Source organism: Spermophilus citellus (genome assembly GCF_964194105.1).
Source record: "Spermophilus citellus genome assembly, chromosome: 4".
Classification (NCBI taxonomy): Eukaryota; Metazoa; Chordata; class Mammalia; order Rodentia; family Sciuridae; genus Spermophilus; species Spermophilus citellus.
Genome location: NC_138185.1, coordinates 141,816,623 through 141,836,713, shown reverse-complemented (window position 1 = coordinate 141,836,713; position 20,091 = coordinate 141,816,623). Strand labels below are relative to the sequence as shown.

General features: G+C 35.1%; 1 protein-coding gene across 7 annotated transcripts in view; it reads left to right on the top strand.

Moving 5' to 3' along the window:
- Positions 1–20,091, top strand: part of CDIN1 (CDAN1 interacting nuclease 1) — a 220,911-nt gene that overhangs the window by 134,321 nt on the left and 66,499 nt on the right. The gene's annotated exons all lie outside the window — the stretch shown is intronic.

Genomic DNA, 20,091 nt, shown 5'->3' with positions numbered 1-20,091 from the left:
AGAATTCACAAAACTTATCAACTACTGCAAATAAGAGGCTCTCTTGGTCATCCTTGATAGCTTCAGTTATGGTATTTTAAAAGCACTCCTTATTGATAATGAAGGTGATAAAACTGAAGCCATTCATTGTGGGCTATTAGGCCATTATGACATCTAGAGCCCAGGTGTGCCAGGGCAGTAGGATAGGTTCCTGAAAGGCCAAAGACTGTGCCAGGAGACAGCGTGTAAGAGATAAGATTTAATGGAGAAAGCATATAAGAAATCAATGACTTCAGTAAAAAGTGTTTAGTGACCCAGGCTAAACTGGTTGCACCTCTGTTCTTCATGGTGCCTTGCCAAGCAGTGCCTCCATCCCTTAGGATTCTGCTCCAGAAAAGAGTGCCTCTGTCCCTTATGGCACTTTGTCCTGTGGTGGTTGACTAGATGAGTGATACATATTCTCTTCATAGTGCCCCCAGTTCTGAGTCAGTTACCATGGCGGGGGGTGAGGAGGGTGGTTATATGCGAGACTGCAGAAGTGGTGACATCATCAGCGTCAGCTGCTTAGTTTACTTGTATGACCAGCATCCCAAAGAGCAGCTATCCTGGTGTACATTCAAGAAAGTACCTTTCTAAAAACAACACTAACTTGTCTTCATTCCCTTTGTGCCTAAGAGAAAGCCAGTGTCTTTCAAAACAATATACATCAGGTCTTTCTGGCTCATGCTTGCTCTTACTGTTTTCTTAACTTGTCTGGGTTTTGGGGAATAGAAATAGGACATTAAGAGACATGGTATTTTACTGTTCTTTTTTGAAGGACAATGTGGTCAGCTATATAAACATTGAACTCAACACTAGCCTACAGTATTTGGCCAGTTCCATTTGCCTTTCATTATGTTAATGTGAAATGATACTATTTCACAACTACAAATTTCTAATGCAACAGATTCTATCAAACTGATCTGCCAGTGTTAGAATAGATGCATGATTAAAATCAGTAACTTTTTATTGAGTTCTTTCTGTGTGGAGACAGGATATTATGCATTTCAGGGCATAAAAGGGTGAACAAAACCTAATCTTGCCTTCAGAGACTTTAATTCAGTCTAATAGGGAAATAGAACATGTACATAGATCATAAAATCAGCTAACACTGAGCACCAGCTTTGTTGAAGGCACTGGTTTAGCACTTACATGCATTATTCACTTTAATCTACATATTAGTTCTCTGAAGTAGATACTAGCATTTTATTTCCATTTCATATAAGATATGGAGAAGTTAAGTGTCTGGGTGAAGGTCACAGAGTTGGAAAGCCAGAGGAAGTTTTTGAATAGAAGTCTGGTATGACCAGGACCTAACTTCAGGATAGATATTCTGGTAGTACAATGCTCAGAGTGGAAGTAAGAAATTGAAGCAAGGAACGTTTTTGGTCCTACAGTCATCCATGTTGCAATAATCCATTAGTTCCCAAATTATAGTGGTAGCAGTGAAAATGGAAGAAGTTCATATAAACATAAAGAGACTGTGGAGATAATCTACAGAATTTGGCAAGTAGACCAGTGTTCAATACAACATTAATAAAAATGTATTGAGGGTTATGGAACAAAGACAATGTTGAGGTTTTAATATTGGTGGTGGAGAAAATAATGGTGTTATTAAAGAATTGGGAATGGAAAAAAATAGGTGAGCAATAACTTTAGCTAGGATGCTTAGAGATGCTCAAAAGCAACTGGGCTGTGGAAGAGGAATCCAAGTAATGGATCAGAGATAACAGATTTAGGGATCAACTGCAGTAGAAATATGTAAAGTGGTTCTTCACAGAGAGAGTAGAGAAATGCCTTTCTTTTAATAGAAAAAGACAACCATAATGTGATGTCTGTGATAAAGTTTAGAGAACTGATGAACAGTATTTATGGCTCTTAGAACAAATAAAATTGTTTCTAAATTTACTGATTCTCCACCTACGTTTCTCACATTTGAACATCTATAAGGTAATCTTCATCTGGTAACATTGAATCTCACTATTTGAGATAGTTGACTTCACATCGCTTCCCTCTGTGAATTATGTGGATTAAGAAAGTTGTTCCAAAATATAAAAACTGAGAGCTTTTAACAGTCATACTTGAAAGAAACCTTGGGAGTTGCATTTGTCAAGCAGCTAGGAAAACCATTCATGCATACCCACATCCAAAGCTCCATGGGCAGCCCAAACATAAAGAACTGAAAGGTCATTCTTCTTCCCGCAGTGTGATGGTTTGTTGACGTGTTTTGACACACCAGCATAGTGCTGAAAGGGTCTGACCTTCCTGCAACACGAGGGACTCAGGTTTGGTCAGGACACCTGACACTCATTGCATTTCTCTATTTGCCTTTCTTCTTCTACACAGATAACACACTCCTCAAACACGAAATGCTGCCTTCAATGCAGAAATAATAAAGAATTTAAATGGATGTAAATTATTGCTTTTTAAATTCCTCTGGCCCTTTTTTTCCCAGTTACTATCAAGCTGAAAACCTATCTTGAAACTATTAATGCTTTTAATTAAAAAAATTAAATTAGTTTTTCAAAATGACAAATGTGAATGGAGATTGTTAATAGCTACCAGGAGAAAAACTAAACAAATGAGGTCTATATGCTATATGTTTTATAGTCTTTCTTTATCTTCGTGATAGAAACCAATTTATTGCAGTTCAAATGTTTGAGGCTTACCTCTTAAAGTGCAAGATTAATGTACGTAGAGGAAAATCTTAGGTAGCTTTTGAAGTAATTGCCTTGTAGGTATATCATGTACTAAGAGGTCGAAGAGTTAGGTGGAGGCCAAAGTTCTGCCAAGAGATTTTTCTGTTGTGTATAAATGTGTTTTTCTGTGTTAAATTTATATACTGTGAAGTGGGGCTTTGATTAGTTACCCATATTATTTCTTAATTCAATATCACAGTGGTATAAAGACAGGAAGAAAAATGTTTATTATTAATGAATTTCTAAAATATAAAATAAATTTAATACTTTTATAAAAATATTCTTTTTAATCAGAAGCAGCTATTTAGAAAGATAGTCCTGCTGTCTCCATAGCTAGTCAGTATAAAATAAATGTAATAATATTCTTCAAGCATTTAGATTACATTTTGCAAAGTGTGGAGAGTTTTATGCATTTTTCATGATATTGGAAAAGTATTCAAATATGTCAATAAGATTGTCTCCAGAAGTGATAACCGCCTGCTAAATGAAATTAAGTAAGTTTGTCCAAGGTAAGTAAGTTAGTGGCTAACTAAAATCAGTTTTAATGTTAGTTTTGAAGTACTTAATTGTTTTTACTATTCATCTGCCTTTCATATTCACTGAACTTTCCAGTAGTACCCTGGACATATCCATTTTGTTTGAGACATTTTTCTTTGTATTTTCTCCATCCTTTCAAATATTATCAAACACCAGGAAACCAAGTGCCTGCTCAAAATGGCTCATGTTCAGCTTCTGTCTACCCTACCACGTGGCTTCAGCTCCAGTTTACCTGGTATTCCTTGTGCATAGGAGACCTTAAGTTTGTGTGCTATGATAACTGACAGCCTCCATCCTACTCTGCCTGACCAAGACTGGTCACACACACTGTGCTGTTTCAAAGCATGGCCACTCTGCATGCTTTAAATCTCAGGATTTTATGTTTGTTTTGTTTTGTTTTTATTTTTGTTTTTATTTTTGTTTTTGTTTTTGTTTTTTTGAGAGAGAGAGAATTTTTTAATATTTATTTTTTAGTTTTCAGTGGACACAACATCTTTATTTTATTTTTATGTGGTGCTGAGGATCGAACCCAGTGCCCTGTGCATGCCAGGTGAGCGCGCTACCGCTTGAGCCACATCCCCAGACCAATTTTATGTAATTTTTAATTGACATTTATTTCTGACATTGTATATGTACTTATTCTCATTGTAGAATCCTTATCTACATAGGAATAGTTGAAAACCTCTTTTCCCTTAACTGTTACATGGATTAGTTTTATTTAACAATGACAGGTTTTACTACTGAAACTCTAGTGGCCAAATCTTTTTATTCATTCTCCATTCAACACTGCAACTCCAACCCATCACTGTTCCCGCTAATTGCTTGATTACACAGAAAATCCACATAAACTATAATAGAGCCCAGTTTAAAGCATACTTTTTTGAATATAGAAAACAGTCTTTATAACTGGGTTTATTAGTGATTCAACATCTATACACTTCTTTGCTCCAAATCCACCCGTAAGTACACAGGCATAAATTAACCCAACTGTTTCTACTATTATGGCCTTTTAGCTACATCTTTTTCTCAGAAAGCACACCACAAAGTTCTGTCATTTTGCCAGGTTCCTGGCCTTCTTTTACAAATTTGTAGTAAAATTTCTTTCATTATAGTGAGAAAAAAATTCTATCAATTATTTTAAAAAGCAATAATTCATTATAGTTGATCATAAATGTCAGGAAGCAAAGACCCAGCTGAAACATTTTGTCACTAATCATGCTGTTTTTCTTCTAATTAGTTAATTTACATTTTACAAATTAAGGGTAAAATTCAGACAGAAGATAACATCATAGCTTTAACTGACCTATATTTGTATCTGCCAAATTTAAGTTAATTAGAAATGTAGATGCTGTTTGTTTTATCTGTCAGAAAAGCTCATCTTTTTGCTTATAAAAAAAAGAAAGTAGACATACTTTTTCCTCCTCAGCATTTATCATCTAAATAATAGTCTTGCCAAGATGGCAGCCTCATAATAAACTCTTTTCAGTGGAGTGATGGGTAATGAAGCTTGCTTGTGAAGGCAGCGAAAAATGTTGTCTGGCCAAATGCATGAATGTGATGGCTAGAGAATCAGTGGACTTTCTCAGTCATCAATCTTTTTAGTAGCCTCTTGTACATCTGAATATTTTGATAGATGATCTAGTAATTGAGTTATCTATCTTTCTAACTATCAGAGTTGCATAAAAATTATTCTCACATGCTACTGAATATTAAATATATTAGGCATCCAGTAAATTTTTCATAAAAGGGCCAAAAGGTGAAAGATTTTTGTTATTCGGTAAATACTTCTTAATATATTGAGTGTTAAACCCTCTGAAATATTCAACTATTAGCTTCCACTATGAAAAACATGTATATAACTTTTTTAAAAAAGAGGATGTACCTATTATAAGGAGGACATATAATAATTACTATGGATACTAAAAAATAGACTCTGGTAAATGTATGGATACAACTTGGTAATGCATAATGGAATGCACTTAGACTCAAACCTCATGGTCGTGTTCAACACCACATCATTAATATGACATACAAGAAGCAATAGATGACACAAGTGCTAAGGGTGACTGCATGCACCCATCATTTTGAGAGGACGAAGATCCTACCCCACCAAAAAAAAATAGCTAGCCAAGTATTTTTGTAATACACAAGTAGTTCTTTCCTCTCATATGGCTTTATGTTGGAGGGGTTTTTTTTTAATAGTATACAGCTCTATTAAAAGCTTGTCAACAAGTGTACTTCACTGAGCAAGGACAAATGGTAGTGAATGGATTTCTTAACAACCCCCACCCCATCCCTTCCAACTGTCCACACTTCTTCAAGGTGACCTTGCAGTGATAACTTCCCAGTCCCCCCAATATTAGAATAGTTCTGCCCTAGGAGAGCAGGAATTTGTTTGCAGGTCTGAAGGGTTACCAATCCTGTGCCTCTTGAAAGGCACTCAAATGAGCAGGGCCTTGTAAATTGGATTTCTATTAGCCAGCCCTGATGATAGCTCTTCATCAGTGGAATGGGAGGAAGTGCTATCAATAGCACCAGCTCTAAATACATTTGCTTTGTTTTTTTTAATGCTACACTTATTTTTATTCTCTCATCCAAAAGGGTGATGAATGCTAAAATCACCAGAATTAATTGTGTAGAAGGCTTTAAATAATCCTTAAAATGTGAACAATTATTTTTAAGTGCTTTCAACTTGAACAGCACTTGGAATGAAAAGCAAAGGCACAATGGTCAATAACAAATATGTAAGAATGTTTCAAACCTTGTTTTCTCTATTGGTCATAACATTGATTTCAGTTCACAGTTGTGCTGTGGCAAAAGTTGGAGATGGCAGACTTTTTTCCTCTTGATTTTATGGATTGAAAAAAATAATAATTGAGGAGGATAATACCAGTTGTGCAAATCCCGCTGTGGGTTACATCTGAGGAACCTATTTTCCTCTGGTGGTTTCATCTTTCTAATTTGAGGAAGTTTTGCCTCTATAACTTGTGGCTGGGAAAACTATATTAATTTTATTGTAAAAGTCATAGCAGAGAATTTTAAATTCTTAGATATCTATTTAAAACTATACATTTAAAACAACTTGAAATGATCATATTGGGGAGGTTTGGGGGTAGGGAATAGTCTTTTCTTAATCAAAGTAGCAAACATCTGTGTTCTTTCTTGCCGGTCTTTTGATTAGCATGGCCTCATCCATCACTGGTCTTTGATATGAACACCAAGAAGTCATGTCCTTTTGTTTTAAATGATAAATATGCCTTTGTCATGAATACTCATAGGCAACCCAGGATTTACATCTGAATTGTCAAAGTGTAACTGCCCAGCTACTGTGATGAGTGACATTATTAGTGAAATAAAGAAGTTTTTAATTTGTCATGGATAGGCCTTAGATGGTGACATTACAAGACTACATGGGTTGTGATGCTAGAAAAAGTTGTCCTTCCCCCACTATTTTTCTAAGATTTGTCATTTATCAACAAAAGGCAATTTGCCGCAGGAGGTATTCTGTGAACATTTTTACTTTAGTGCTGTGAGTCCATCTCTTTGGATTTTATTATGTAGGCTTGATGGCTCCTAGTTCTTATCAAAACTGATGCTATTTGAAGTAGCAGGCTTCTGGTGGTCGAACAACCAGCATCAAGATTTATTCTGTCTGGCTATTAATGTCGATGACAGTGTTTCCTTAAACTTCAACTTTATTTCTAGGCCTGGGTCAGTTTTATTTTCTACCTGTTTCTTTGATATCTTTGTCCTCACAAATCTCGTGAACATCTGCTCAAATGTATTTATGAATATGCTATTTACATGAATGCATTAGCCTACATATATCTACCTGTACAATTTTGTGTTAATCATCAAAACACTCAAACTGTTATATTTGACTTTTCCATGAAGAAATCAGGACCTTTAAAATTAAAACTTTGTGAAGTTTTGATCTTGTAAAGTCTGGATCTTGTCTTATTTGCAATGTGAAAGAAGGTTTTAGCTTATATACTCTATTTCTACACTATTGATAGGCAAGTATTTTGATTATATTAAAGTTTTATCTTATAATTATTTAGAATGTTTTGTGTTGGTAATAAGTAGTTCATTCCAACTTTATGAATAAAGACATTCTATGAAGGAAGATTTAGTATTTTAGTAACCTGACCAGAACTTACATTACCTTTCACATGCTTTGTCTTTATAATCTCAACACAACAGTTTTAAAAGTATGCAGAATAAGAATTTTTATTTTCTAGTTTTGAAATGGATTGCTTGATTGAATTAGCTAAAATAACCTTTAACTTAGAATGTTTGGAATTTATAGGAAAGCTAAGCAATATATTTTAGTTTGATTTAACAACTTTTCATAAAATTCACTAAAATGGTTTTATCAGTATTATGTTTTATTGGGGTTCGTAGTCCTCACCCCACATGACATATTGATCTGGGATTGCCTTTGCTTTGATAGCTCAAAACTGAAGTTTAGCAGTCATTTTTTGGAAAGTATTTCTTGATTGCCAAAGAAAATAATTTTAAGCTATATATATCTTTACATAAACATACACACACACACACACACACACACACACACAAAGAAAAAAAAACTTTATTAGAAGTTAGTCCTTGTCATCCCAGGATTCTTTTTCTAATTTTTTTCTTAGTGTTTACTAGATTACTTGTTTCATGAGAAATGAAGTCTTGTTCATGTTTGTTTACCAACAGAAAATATTCGCTGAGCAATTCTTACAGCCCAATCCCTTACATTAATTGAGATTTTTGTACTGTAATGTAAATGTCTGAGTTTTTGAGACCCCAAGGCTTTTGCCCAACTTGAAGACAATGATGCCAGTGAGCTTCTGTCCAGAGTTAATCAGCTGCAGAATTTGTAAACTGCACATGTGTCAAAGTTGAAAATGTTAGCACTCTAATAGAAGCTTGAAAAGGTTAGATCTGATAAAAGCCGTCAGCAGTTAAAGAAAGTGATTTATGGGAATGTAATGACACAAAATGCCTCATTTATCACTCATATATAGATAGGTTAAGGTTCCTGTGTCATACTTTTAAAAACTTGACCACTTCACATTGTCAAAATAGGTACTTAATTGCCCTTCATTTTTTCATTTTGAATTTATTTCATTTGAGTTTGGTAATTTTATCTATGATTGCTTTGCTGTCATTCACTTCATATGGTTCCATTTAAAGACATTTATATTTTAGATTTTTAAAAATGGTACATCACTGATCTTTTTGAAGTTTTATTAGCTAAAGCTGTTTTGAAGAAAGGCTAAGCCAATCTAATATATGTTAATTTACATAATTAGCCGGATACCACATTTAAAAGTTTCATTTTGCTTCTAATATTTTATAATTTTTATCGGCACTTTATAATCCTCTAAATTTTCTAATTGTCTCTCCTTAAAAAATTGTACATGATATTTTAAGACACTGCCAATAATTGGTTTATAGTCCTAAGTAACTCAACTTAATATTTAAGTTTCTCACAAATTAAATTAATGAAAACATGCTTGTCTGGTTAAACAATTCTTTAAAAAAAGAAAATTTAAAAAAAAAGTTAAGGGACATACTTAATTGTATTTCTTTCCCAAAATAACTAAAAGCAATTATGTCTTCATATGTTCTATAAAAGGAATTTATAAACGTGGAGTTAGTAAACATTAATTTGCTTATTTGGTGTCATTTGATTTATGAATAAATAAGCTTAACCCTATTAAATAATATAGTATATCAAAGATACTAATATTATAAAACAAATTTTATGAATGATGATTATGGCTTTATACTCTTTTAGTATGAAAGAATTGTTTAAAATCTTCCTAAAAATTATTTAGATCATTAAATAAATAGAAGTGTCTCAAGGTTTCCCTTTGCCCCTCGATAGCCAAAGAATAAATTTGAGGTTTGGAAGTTTTCACACTTTGTCATCCCAATGTTCCATTTTCCTGAGCAGTGACATTCCAGGTCAAATTGAAAAAGAAGGCCAAACAGTTTATTCAACAAGACAAGGGCATGAAAATTAACCAAGAAAGACAGGAACTGGACTAGGAAAGAAACCTGAGACATCATAAGTAAATGAAGTTGAACTTGCTGCAGTTTGAGTCCATCCAGGGACTGCAGAAATATCTTTATGAGATAGTCATTGAAAGTTAAATATGTTTGGTATGAATTCTTACCACCTAGAAATTATGGTTAATTTTGTTAGACATGGGAGTGCCATTGTGGCATTATGTAAGAAATTATTTATGAAATTATGTTATAAGAAAATGTCCTTTTGGGGGCTGGGGTTGTGGCTCAGAGGTAGAGCACTTGCCTACCATGTGTGAGGCACTGGGTTCAATCCTCAGCACCACATAAAAATAAAGATATTGTGTCCACCTATAGCTAAGAAATAAATATTAAAAATAAGAAGCCCTCTTTTTTTAAAGCATCCATTAAAAAATATGTAGAGAGAGTGACTTGGTGCCTGGGACTTCCTTTAAATATTCCAGCAAAAGGGTTATTAAATTGAGAGAGAGATTGATGGATTGATGTAAAGGGTAATATACAGTTTTAAAGACAGACATGGAAAGGTATCTACCTTGTATGCATTTAAAATTGTTTTGCAAAAAAATTAGGGGAATTATTACATCAGTCATGTTCAGAAGTATTATTTTTAATATAAAATTATAATATCCTATATTTTCTAATATACTTCCAATACCTGTTTTAAAATCATAAGGTATAATCTAAAAATGTTTTTTCAATTCTCCGAATTTTATCCAAAAAGTTACCTAAGTCCAAGTGCAGTATGCTAACCCAAAAGCAAACCAATATCTTTTAATGTAGAAAAAGGTCTAAAAAATCTGAACATTTCTTCAGCACAAATCTTTTTGGTTGTTACTTACTTAAATGATTAAAAATGTGTAATTTTAGAATTTTAAAGCATTTTTTATATTGTAAGCTTTCCTTTTTATCATTATTTACAAAAGCATTTTCTTAAGTTGCAGATATAGTTTCCCAACTTAAAGAGTATTAAACTAAATGTATTTTTTTCTAGATTTATCTTGTTCAGAATAGATACATTTAAATTAAAATCTTAACTTTTCTGTGATTTTTATAATCTTCATTTGTCTCTTAAAGCATATATATAGTATTTTTATCTGTAAGTAATGACAACCAAAAAAAAAAAAAACTCTTGAAAATCTCAGACTCTCAAAATATATGATTAGGAGAAAATGTCTTAATATGAATTTATTATTTGCTAAATTTAAAGGATAGTTAACCAAGTGTGGTTTTTTTTTAAATTTTTGGACATTATTTACATATATGAAGGTAACACAAGAAGATAAATTTCAGCTTAATTTTCTACACATTAATCTTTTTATCCTTGAGAGAGTATTTTTATATTTTTCAAATCCATGTTTAGAAAAAAAAATGATACATTATGTGTTTATATAACCACTGGAATCAAAATCATCTCAAATCTATGAATCTTAATAATTTGCTTTTGTAACAACTATGAGGAAATATATTAAAATGCCTTAATTATAGGGCAAGAAAAAGAAAAAAACAGTCTTTTTGCATATGATCTTTCAATTGTTCACCAAAGGATAAAGAAAGCATTCAAGCGTGGTTTCAAGAACTGTCAGCAATAAGAAAATGCATGGTACTTTGTAGATCCTTAAAGACCTTTCTGGGAAACAGATTTAATTAAAAAGTAAAGTAGACTTTTCATTTCAAAGAAATCGTCAAAATGTTATAGAATCTCATAATGTTCATATATTAATAAACGTATTGTCTTCTTACCCCAGATGAGAAAAAGTCATCTGTGAAGCTATTATCTTTGGTTCACACAACAGCAGATTTTATAAATATTTCTCTTTAGGTTTAAGCATTAGAATTAGAATGCATTGAAATACAATTTTAAAAGATTTTCTCTTTCTGATTCATACATGTGGTTTCAATTCACCTGCAAAGAGGAAACATCTTTAGCAGTACTCCCACTACTAAAAGTAGTCACTTTTACCCAGATTGTTTTCAAAATGATCAGAAAAATCAATTGTCTCATCTAACACATTTGTATATAACTTGTTACCTATTAGAAAAACTAATGCTGCATAGTGGGTATAAGAATCCAAGAGGTACTTTTTTCCTCCTTCAGTAACTTTTAAGTTTCACATTAATTTTTTTTTTCACTAAGTTCAGTCCAAAAGCCTAATTAACAGGACATCTCCAAGTTGCTGTAGAGTGGAAAAAGTTGACATGACCACATGATAAGTAGCTATTTATGAATACCCTTAAGTGTGTTCTTAGAGTTTTTGATTGTACGTTGTCACTTCAGCCCGCCCTGTCTGTTGAGGTTTGGGGAGCCAGTCTGCTCTTACCAAGCATTCATACAGCAGTGTTTAAGCACCAAATATATTCATGTTTAAATTGCCTTCATTTTAGGATTTTTTTTCAAAGATGAATCTGAGAGCTGTGTTTTTAAGTAATTACTTCTTCAATGAAAAATTGTTTTGGGACCAATGTTGCTATTTTTTCATCTACTCAGTGATAAGTATATTCAGTATTCAACATACATAAACAAGAAAGACAGAGAAAGAGAAAGAGAAAGGTAGATCGGTTAATTTGACATTGTAACTAAAGGCCTTACTAAGCTCCCCAGTGCTCAGACTTCTATTTAAATGACACTGTGGAGCAACAGATACATAATACAGGGATTTGTTTCCAGTTTAGTCTGCACAGAGATGTGGCCACTAAAAGTGTCTGCTCTGTTTTCATTGGCTTGAGTTTCTTGGTTTAAATTTCTTTTCAAAGCATAATAATATTTAAAAATAAGCATACTACTTTATTTTTAAAGAGTAATGCAGTAGTTGGAGTAATACTTGAAGATGTTACATTTTGACTGTAGGAAAAATAATGCCTGTGTGTGATAATGAGTGTATGATTTGCATGTATGTTGTATAATTCACAATATACATATGCATTTATCATGTTATTCTTTTCAGTATGATGAATTATGTCAGTTTATTGCATATGTCTACATGTACTTCATCTCTTAATTAAAGCATTAATCATTAAAATTACCAAAGATACATAGTTGTACTCTATTTTTAAAATTTAACGTTGAGCTGTGCATAGTAATACACATATTATTTCTAATTGGTAGACTATACAAAACATTGTAAGTAAGGATTTCCATATTATACTATCATATCAATTATTTTAAATATGTTTATCTTAACATATACTTAGAACACACTTTTTAACCATTTTAAATCATTTTTATTTGAGATTAATTTTCCTTAAATCACTAAATTACCAAAGACATACATATGTGCATATATATGCATATTATATGATCATTTTTAAATTTTAAATGACTGTATAGAGTCATTTAAAATTTAAAGTTGATCACAGCATAGTCATTTTATATCTTATTGGTAGACTATAACAGACATGCTAAGTAAAGATTCTATGTTGCGTTCCTATCATATATTCTTCTTAATATATACTTGCCCTACACTTTAATAATTTGTTATTTAGCAATTGTTTCTTGCATTTGGGATTAGTTATTTATAAGATTAATTTCTCAGCACCTTACATTATCCCATTTATAAATAATAAACACCTGCCAATCATGTGATTCAGTCTTTTAGAAATCCATACTATCAGAACAGAATAAAAATTGTGGTGTTTTGAGGGAAAAATTTGAAACAAAAGTTATTACCTGATCACAGGATTTGTTAAGAGTTTATGTTAAGAAGGAAGGAAACAGATGTAGCATCCTGTATGTTAACCCATTGAACTTTTCCAAGAGGAAGATTTTCTTTCATTACTTTTGTACAATTCCCATAGTGGTCACCACCATCTTGTTTCTCAGCCCATGACCTTGCTTCACATTTCTTTAAGAAGATAGAGGTCTCCCACACACTTCTCTAAGTCACCCCCATGTCTCTCTGATTTGCTTACTCTCTCCTTGTCCCAGATAAAGATGATTCCTTATTACGTTTCTGTCTTTCCTGAGTTTTCTCCCACCCCAGAATTGCAGCGTTTGTACTGTGCTGTGCAACTCATCTTAGACCTGATGACTTGTATCTCTCCCCACCATTGCCCAGGATCCTGATGTTCATTCATTCTAGTGACCTCTTTCCCACCCACTTAAAGGTGAGGAACTGGACATTCTCTCAGGCTTATTTCAAAGCCACTTAGACCTGCGTCTGTGAAATATTGCTTTGGTATTGAGTTGGTTATGCTCCTGCATCCTACTCTACTGCTTAAACGTTCTACAATTCCTGATGGAAAGGATCAGGAACCTCAAGCCTATTCATCTGGACCTGCTGCTGATGTAGTAGTACATGGGATGCTCAGCTATTTCAGAAACAGAAAAGCACCAGGCTCCCACACCTTTAGTCTCTCCACTCTGTTTCCCCTGCACTATGTCATTAGATCACTCTTTCAAAAGCATGGCTCCAAGTGATACTTTCCCTCTTTGTTTTGCTTATCTCTGTCTGACTGTATTCCATTCTGTGTATTGGGAGTTTGACCCATATGTGCCACATCAGCAGACTCTTACCCCCCATGGCTTCCTGTGATTCATTCAGAGGGAGGCACTGGCAGATCAGAGAATGAGTAGGCAGTACCCATAGGGGATTTGTTCCCCCAACTCCTTATCTTTGTGTCTTCTCATATTGACTGCATATGTTTACCAAGTCACTCTTCTCATGTAGTTCTCTCCATTCAGCTACTCACTCAGCTTTGGTTTCCCATTCAAGCAGCCTAAGGTGGTTAGGTTTCCCTGCTAACAGCCTAGAAGCATTGCATATCCAGACCTCTTTAAAATCTTGGTTAATAATTGTTGCCTCTTACCTGCAAGGAATGTCAGAGTTCTCCTGAAACACTTTTCAAGCCTTCCACAATCTGACCCCTCCCATCCCAAACATATCCCAAGATGTCACTCAGTGTAACTCCCTAAATTCCAGCTGGACAAACATGGCTCACACCCTTCAACCATTTAAAAATGCCTCACACTGCCCTTTTGTATACCTTTGCTCCTGCATATTTCAAAGCCTGATTGTCTGGCCAACAAGTGTTGCATTTGAGGCTAAAGTTATGCTAGGAACATTTGGAAAATATCAACACTGGCCGCACCAGTTTGCAGTCCCACCAGAAATGTACAAGTGTACCCTTTTCCCCACATCCTCGCCAGCACTTGTTGTTGTTTGACTTCATAATGGCTGCCTTTCTTACTGGGGTGAGATGGTACCTTAGAGTGGTTTTAATTTGCATTTCTCTGATTGCTAGAGATGGTGAGCATTTTTTCATGTATTTGTTGATTGATTGTATATCTTTCTCTGAGAAGTGTCTGTTCAGATCCTTGGCCCATTTGTTGATTGGGTTATTTGTTTTCTCTGTGTCCTTTTGCTTGGTGATTACATATCATCTCATAGCATTAAATATCATCCATGTGCCCTCCAAAGTTATGTGTCCATCCTGAACTTGTTCTCTGAATTTCAAACCCATATATTTATCCATCTACCTACTCAACCATCTCTAGTAGAAGATCTGGTGGCTATTTCAAATTATAAATCTGGATTTTGTGTCTCTAAAATAGTTTTGTTTTGTTTTGTTGGTATTGGGTATTAGGGATTGAACCCGGGGGTACCTTAGCACTAAGCTAAGTCCCCTGTCCTGTTTTATTGTTTTGTTTTGTGATAAGATCTTGCTAAGTTTAAGATAGCCTCTTGTTGGGGCTGGCCTAGAACTTAAAATCCTCTATCCTCAAACTCCTGAGTTACTAGAATTATAGGTTTGTGCCAGCTCACCTAGCTGCCTGAAAGTTTTGGGTTTTTTTTTTTTTTTAATCTATCTCAGTTAGTGACAACTGTATCCTCACATTTATTTAGACAAAGTACCTTGGACTCATTCTTACCTCTTTCCCTTACACTTTTCTTCTGATCTTTGGGGAAATCCTGTTGATTCTACCTTCAAAAGTATATCGAGAGTCCAACTATTTTTCACTCCACAACTGCCAGCTTGGTCCAAGATACCATCCTCTCTTTCCTGAATTACTGAGATAATTCCTAATTGGTCTCCCTGCTTCCACCCTCACTGTCCTAAATCTTTTCTTCAACATAGCATTCAGATCTCAAATGTAAGTCAGATCATGTGAATCCTCTGCCTTGGTTCTCATTAGGTTAGAACTAGTGACTCAGAGTAAGAGCAACATTGACCTTAGGGCCCTGCACAGCTCCCCTAGTCATTGCTCTGACCTTGTCTCCTTCCACATTCCCCCTTACTTACTCTACACCAGTCACTGTGACCTCTTGCTGTTCCTAAGACTGGCCAGGTACATTGTTGCCCCAGGCCCTTGCATTGACTTTTTCAGTGACTTTCCCCAAGTGTGTCCAAAGTCTGACTTACTGTCAAAAATCAGGTACAGTAACCACCTTCTCAAGCCTACCCTGAGGCTCCCCAACAGAGTTCATCTTTCTTCCCTGTTTTATGTTTCTCCATAATCCCTTTTACCGTCTAAGAGGACCTATAATTTTAGATTTTGTTTGCTCCATTAGAATAAAAGTTCCATAAGGGCAGAGATTTTCGTTTTGTTTCCTGATACATCCTTAAGACTAGAACAGTGCCTGGCATATAATAGGCTCTTAATAAATGTTTGTTGGATAAATGGATGAGTTTATTTTGAACAGGCACAATACATTTTTGATGTAAATATTTTGCGCTAGTGTTAATGGTACAAATTGTTCATGTTATGGCATTTGATGTTCCCAAAGTTTCTTACACTTGGAAGAAATGTTAACAAATCTAATGTATATGCCAAAGAAATAAACAATCTTCAGTTCTTGAATTTTTCAGTTTGAAGAAAACAAGACAGGTGGTCCCCTCCCTCTCTTGCTCTTGTTTTATGAAGAAATCCACTACAGTTTCTGGTAGAAATAATACTGATACTGACTTTAAAAAAATAATTGTTGATTATGTTTCATATGCTGTCGTAGGTTTGAAGATGATATTGCAATTTATCAAACGCTTTATAAGAAATGCACACTGTGACATATTTTAACTATTACTGGCAGTATCAAGACTTCAAAATTAATTATGCAAATATTCCAAATGTTAGCAAATTTAAAGTAAAGCAGTAGATGGCATCTTAGATCCAACTGGAAATAAGTATGCATCTTCCTATTTCCATTTTGATTATTAAGAGTTATACAAAATTATTTTATTGAATTTAAAAAGATTTATAGTGTTGGCCATCTCTGCACATATCACATCCAACAAAAATTGAGAAATTCATTTTCCAAATGAATTATCATGCAGTCTTATTCTGTTTTTTTTTTTAATTATACTTGAATATTCATCTAAGATGCTATAATTACTGCACAAATCCATAATACAAATAGCAAAAATAGCTATTTTACTTTATATGGGAAAAAGACTTGCCTGGGTCAGAGTTTCACTGACTACTGTTTACTGAAAAACACTCTCAAAACAAGGTAGAGTGGTCAGAGAGTTTTAAGAATTGTTGCTGACTACATTAGGGTGGTAAAGGGTCTGAGAGTTCCGTGTCGAGGTAATGTGTTCATCTTAGTTAACCCTGCATTTTTTTAACCGGTTTGCCTAAAGATGACTCGTTACATTTAATACCAGTGTCCCCTTTGGAATACCCTCTTGGGAACTCTTGTGTGTTCTGTTAACAGATTAGGAGATGATAATCAAATTAGTGGTGGGATATGAGTGAGTTGGAGATGGGGTGCGCAGCCACTTTTTAGCTATTTGAGATGGTATATCCTCTTGACCATCCTATCTCTCCATGTGTGTCACAATTAAAAAGCCCAAATGACATCCCCTTAGATAAGAGATTGCAAACGGAGGTGCTTCCAGTAGCTAGGCAGCCACATAAAAGGGTAGGACTGTGGTATCCCTGAAAGCAAGTAGGACTCCACTTGGAGCAGACCCTACTCAGTTCAGCCCATGTGGTTCTGGAGATAAAACAGGCTCCGTATGGCCAGATTTTCTAATTCTTCAGTGTTGGAAATTAAGATTTTTATGTTTATTCGCCTACATTTTAAATGGTAATTAATTCCAGTTTTTTAAAATACTGGAGTTGAAACAAAATATATTACAGAACCACCCCTGTGTATGACTGCCACCCTAAGAGGAATTGGTGTAGCAGCATAAAAAGGGAGGCCTGTGGGCTGTCCTGGAATGGCCTCTTGCTGTACATGTGAGAGACCCTTATAGAAATAAAACTTCACTTCCATGTCTTCGAGACTGGAGTATTTCCAACTAGATGTATATGTGTGAGTCTGAAAACCTTATTTAAGGACCAGTTTACTCCATTGCCCTCATCGAATAATTTTAATGGTAACAGTACTTGTAAGGTATGATTTCAGTTTGCAAAGTAGCAATATTAAAAATGAAACAATATGCCCTAGCTTTTTAGTTCGCTAGCACAGTTTTAACCAAATACTATAGACTGGTGACTTAAACAACAGAATTTTATTTTCTCATAGTTCTGAAGGCTGGGAGTCTGAAATCAAGATGTCAGCAGGGTTGGTTACCTCAGAGAGCTGTGAGGAAAGGGCCTATCCCAGGCCTCTCTCTTTGGCTTGTAGACAAGTGTCTTCTTGCATCTTCCATTAACTTTTCCTCACTTTTTCTGTTTTCACATTCCCTCCTCCTTAGTCAAATTGAATCCATATTTTAAAATAAGAAGCTGTCTATAAATCCATTGCCTTAAACATTTTATTTTTCATTCTGGCTACATCTTAACATGGGTTATAGCATCACGGTAGGAGCATGTGCAAGAGGAAGAGGTCACATATAGAGACACACAGTATGAGATTGGAGAGGAGCCAGGCTCATGCCTTTATAACAGCCCACTCTGGCAGGAACTAATCCACTCCTACCAGACCTGACCTGCTCCCACAAGACAGCAGTAAAGCTTTCATGAGGGTGGCGCTCCATGTTCTAATTACCTTCCACTAGTTCACCACCTCTCAACAGTGCCCCAATGGGAGCCAAGATTCCAGCATATGACCCTGTTTTGGTTTGAATATCGGGTGTCCCCAGAAGCTCCTGTGTTAATGCAGAAATACTCAGAAGTAAAATGACTGGATTATGGGAACTATAACCTAATAAATCCATCCTAATTTGAATGGACTAACTAGGTGGGGCATGGCTGAATGAGGCAGATCACTGGGGGTATACCCTGGAAGGGTTCATCTTCCCTGCAGCCCCTTCCCCTTCTTTCTCTGCTTCCTGGCCTCCATGAGCCAAACAGCTTCCCGCTGCCATTTTCTTCTGCCAGATATTCTGCCTCATGTTAACCTCAAAACAGTGGAGTCAGCCAGCCATGGACTGAACCTCTGAAACTGTGAGTCCAAATTAACTTCACTTCTCTAAGTTGTTCTTGTCAGGTGTTTTGGTCACAATGATGAAAAGCTGACTAACTGAGACCCTTTGGGGAAAAGACCATATCTAAACCATACCAAGGAGAAGACACCAACCAACCATATTAGCATCCTTTTCATGTTTGGTTGAGAAGCCAAGAATTATTAGGTTCAAATATCTCTCTGACTGTATCCAAGGGTCTAGATCTCCCTCAGGTTGGACCAAGATAGTCTGTTTGCCCTGTCTGCTGTACCAAATTAGCACAAACTCCTTGAGGGCAAGGGGGATATCTTCACTCATTTAGCAGATACATATTGAGAACCTACTCTTCTCACCACTCTGGGCTCTAGGAATACAGCAGCAAACAAGACAAATGTGGGCCCTGCCCTTAGGGAGCTTATGTTACGATAGGAAAGAGAAAATAAACCTGTAAATGAATAAATACATTTTTTTTTTGTTCAAATCATGATAAGGTGTGCTCGCTTCGGCAGCACATATACTAAAAATTGGAACGATACAGAGAAGATTAGCATGGCCCCTGCGCAAGGATGACACGCAAATTCGTGAATCGTTCCATATTTTTATAGCAGCACAATTCACGATAGCAAGATTGTGGAACCAACCTAGAAGCCCTTCAATAGATGAATGGATTAAAAAATGTGGCATTTATACACAATGGAGTATTACTCTGCAATAAGAAATGACAAAATCATAGAATTTGGAGGGAAATGGATGACATTAGAGCAGATTATGCTAAGTGAAGCTAGCCAATCCTTAAAAAACAAATGCCAAATGACTGCTTTGATATAAGGGGAGTAACCAAGGTCAGGGTAGGGACGAAGAGCTTGAGAAGAAGATTAACATTAAACAGGGATGATAGGCGGGAGGGAAAGTGAGAGGTAAGGGAAATTGCATGGAATTGGAAGGTGAGCCTCAGGGTTATACACAACTACATATAAGAGGAAAGGAGGAGTAGGAGAAAAATTATATAAGTGGAAGAAACGATTTATAGTAGAGGGGATGGAGAGAGAGAGAAGGGGAGGGGAGGGGAGGGGAGGGGAGGGGAGGGGGGACAGTGGAGAATGGGATAGACAGCAGAATACATCAGTCACCAGAAAGGCAATTTGTAAATCAATGGAAATGTAACTGATGTGACACAGCAATCTGTATACGGGGTAAAAATGGGAGTTCATAACCCACTTGAATCAATCTGTGAAATATGGTATATTAAGAACTATGTAATGTTTTGAACAACCAACAATAAAAAAAAAAAAAGAAGCAAAACAAAAACCAAAAAGCAACAAGAACAGCAATAACATGAATAGAGGAAGTCAGACATCACTACTCAGATTTTTTTAAAATTTGGATTTTTTTTAATTCATTTTTTACAACTGTCTTCCTTTGTTGCTAAGCCTGTGGATATTTTCAAACAATTAAAAATAGTTGT